The 3,899-nt window shown below is 44.4% G+C and overlaps 1 non-coding gene across 1 annotated transcript; it reads right to left on the reverse strand.

The window, feature by feature from the left end:
- Window positions 1-1,481: 1,481 nt before the first annotated feature.
- On the reverse strand, window positions 1,482-1,553 carry Trnam-cau (transfer RNA methionine (anticodon CAU)). The gene has a single exon. It is a non-coding gene; the product is annotated as a tRNA-Met (tRNA).
- Window positions 1,554-3,899: the final 2,346 nt, after the last annotated feature.

The following is a 3,899-nucleotide window of genomic DNA, read 5'->3' on the forward strand; positions in this document are numbered from 1 at the left end:
AGAAAAATATCAGTAGCAGAGCGTCGTTTCGATTCACGGATCTCTGGGTTATGGGCCCAGCACACTTCCACTGCGCCACTCTGCTTTACTAATAATGCGTGTAATTTGCTCACATTTGTAAGAAACGATTTAAGTTTCTTAAAGCGCGGAAAGGTGGCGTCGTGCATGAGTGCGATTCACGGCATACAATATTGCACGCGGACATGGAATAACACGTAGATTAGACGTTTCTGTAAAATGTTAGAAAAATATCTGTAGCAGAGCATGGTTTCGATGCACGGACCTCTGGGTTATGGGCCCAGCACGCTTCCACTGCGCCACTCTGCTTTACTAATAATGCGTGTAAATTTGCTCACATTTGTAAGAAACGATTTAAGCTTCTTAAAGCGCGGAAAGGAGGCGTCGTGCATGAGTGCGATTCACGGCATACAATATTGCACGCGGACATGAAATAACGCGCTGATTAGATATTTCTGTAAAATGTGAGAAAAATAAAAATATATGTAGCAGAGCGTGGTTTCCATCCACGGACCTCTGGGTTATGGGCCCAGCACGCTTCCACTGCGCCACTCTGCTTTACTGTTAATGCGTGGAAATTCGCTCACATTTGTTACAAACGATTGAAGCTTCTTAAAGCGCGGAAAGGAGGCGTCGTGCATGAGAGCGATTCACGGCATACAATATTGCACGCGGACATGAAATAACGCGCTGATTATATATTTCTGTAAAATGTGAGAAAAATAAAAATATATCTAGCAGAGCATGGTTTCGATCCACGGACCTCTGGGTTATGGGCCCATCATGCTTCCACTGCGCCACTCTGCTTTACTGTTAATGCGTGTAAATTCGCTCACATTTGTAATAAACGATTTTAGCTTCTTAAAGCGCGGAAAGGAGGCGTCGTGCATGAGAGCGATTCACGGCATACAATATTGCACGCGGACATGGAATAACGCGTAGATTAGACGTTTCTGTAAAATGTTAGAAAAATATCAGTAGCAGAGCGTCGTTTCGATTCACGGATCTCTGGGTTATGGGCCCAGCACACTTCCACTGCGCCACTCTGCTTTACTAATAATGCATGTAATTTGCTCACATTTGTAAGAAACGATTTAAGTTTCTTAAAGCGCGGAAAGGTGGCGTCGTGCATGAGTGCGATTCACGGCATACAATATTGCACGCGGACATGGAATAACACGTAGATTAGACGTTTCTGTAAAATGTTAGAAAAATATCTGTAGCAGAGCATGGTTTCGATGCACGGACCTCTGGGTTATGGGCCCAGCACGCTTCCACTGCGCCACTCTGCTTTACTAATAATGCGTGTAAATTTGCTCACATTTGTAAGAAACGATTTAAGCTTCTTAAAGCGCGGAAAGGAGGCGTCGTGCATGAGTGCGATTCACGGCATACAATATTGCACGCGGACATAGAATAACGCGTAGATTAGACGTTTCTGTAAAATGTTAGAAAAATATCTGTAGCAGAGCGTGGTTTCGAACCACGGACCTCTGGGTTATGGGCCCAGCACGCTTCCACTGCGCCACTCTGCTTTACTATAATGCGTGTAAATTTGCTCACATTTGTAAGAAACGATTTAAGCTTCTTAAAGCGCGGAAAGGTGGCGTCGTGCATGAGTGCGATTCACGGCATACAATATTGCACGCGGACATGGAATAACGCGTAGATTAGACGTTTCTGTAAAATGTTAGAAAAATATCTGTAGCAGAGCGTGGTTTCGATGCACGGATCTCTGGGTTATGGGCCCTGCACACTTCCACTGCGCCACTCTGCTTTACTAATAATGCGTGTAAATTTGCTCACATTTGTAAGAAACGATTTAAGCTTCTTAAAGCGCGGAAAGGAGGCGTCGTGCATGAGAGCGATTCACGGCATACAATATTGCACGCGGACATGAAATATCGCGCTGATTAGATATTTCTGTAAAATGTGAGAAAAATAAAAATATATGTAGCAGAGCGTGGTTTCCATCCACGGACCTCTGGGTTATGGGCCCAGCACGCTTCCACTGCGCCACTCTGCTTTACTGTTAATGCGTGGAAATTCGCTCACATTTGTTACAAACGATTGAAGCTTCTTAAAGCGCGGAAAGGAGGCGTCGTGCATGAGAGCGATTCACGGCATACAATATTGCACGCGGACATGAAATAACGCGCTGATTATATATTTCTGTAAAATGTGAGAAAAATAAAAATATATCTAGCAGAGCATGGTTTCGATCCACGGACCTCTGGGTTATGGGCCCATCATGCTTCCACTGCGCCACTCTGCTTTACTGTTAATGCGTGTAAATTCGCTCACATTTGTAATAAACGATTTTAGCTTCTTAAAGCGCGGAAAGGAGGCGTCGTGCATGAGAGCGATTCACGGCATACAATATTGCACGCGGACATGAAATAACGCGCTGATGAGATATTTCTGTAAAATGTGAGAAAAATAAAAATAAATGTAGCAGAGCGTGGTTTCGATCCACGGACCTCTCGGTTATGGGCCCATCATGCTTCCACTGCGCCACTCTTTTTTTTTAAAGCATTACATATATATATTTTTTATTACCGGTTTTCAGAACAATACACATACAGATATACAATACACGAATTCAATCTTTGAATTCCACACAAACTGTGACGTCATGAGAAATGTCGCTGCACATTCCAATGTGAAGCTTATTTAAAATTGCTTGATCGTCGCTAACTGATCAACGATAGGTAGCCAGTGTGGTGGCTCTGTTTGGGTTTTTAAGACTTCGCGGACATAAATGATATTTTCAATGAAATATTCCCTGGCTGGTCTAGGATTCACCTCCTCATTTCTAACAGCCATCCTAGTCTTCCGCACGCTGTGCATGCAGAGGAGCATCACCATGTCACACGGCACGCCCTCTGGCTCGGTCAACGGCAAAAACCTAATACCAAATGTGGTTAGCGGGAAGTCCTTCTTAATTGTACGCTGGAGAATGTCCCACAGGAATACTGAATCCCAGCAGTCAAGGAAGGTGTTCTCTATTGTTTCAGGCTTTCAGCAAATCATGCAGTTAACGCCCCAGGGGAGGAAGAATCCCTTTTGTTGGAGCCACGGCTTGACAAGGAGCGTGCCAATGTGCAAACAGAAGAAAAATGATTTAGTAGTCGCCTTCACAGGCATCTTTTTCACCCGTTTCAATACGTCCTTTTCGGGGCCTAAATTATACAGAGCTCGGTACACAGGCACTGGCCACATAATATCTACTAGATCTTTATACAATCGTTTTCGTTTGGCAGTGTGCAAGTAATCTACTGAAAAATGTGCACTGAGAAGGCGATAAGCATTTACCACTTCTATCCAGAACCCTTTTATCGCTACCTTAGATCCCGCATGAGACGTCACAATGTATTCAGGCAAAGCATCACACAATCGCCATTGAATTACACACCGCAGAAACCCGTCGCTTTGGTCGCGAAGGAAACCAAATCTAGAAACTACCTGCTTCAGAAATAAATTAGATAGTCCCAAACCCCCTTTGCGCAGTCGATGGAACAAATTTAACCGAGTGGAACGCTCCCATGACGATCCCCACACATAGACAGCGAAAATTCGGTGCAACTTTTGCACGCAGACTCTGGACATACAAAGAACTTGCAATAAGTAGAACACTTTTGCTACCAAAAACAAATTGCACACGGTTGCACGGCCGAACATAGACAGGTTGTGACCACCCCACTTTACCGTCTGTGCTCTGACATTTTCTATTTCAGCTACCCAATGCGTTTTTGCATCTCGGTAGTGTTCTAGTGGGACTCCGAGATAACGAGTCGGCATCTGATTGAATTTGATGCTTTCAACATAAGCTGGCGTACGTTCCCATTCTCCGTGCCAGAATCCGGTGCTTTTCTGCAAGC

Source organism: Dermacentor silvarum, chromosome 5, assembly GCF_013339745.2.
Source record: "Dermacentor silvarum isolate Dsil-2018 chromosome 5, BIME_Dsil_1.4, whole genome shotgun sequence".
Taxonomy (NCBI): Eukaryota; Metazoa; Arthropoda; class Arachnida; order Ixodida; family Ixodidae; genus Dermacentor; species Dermacentor silvarum.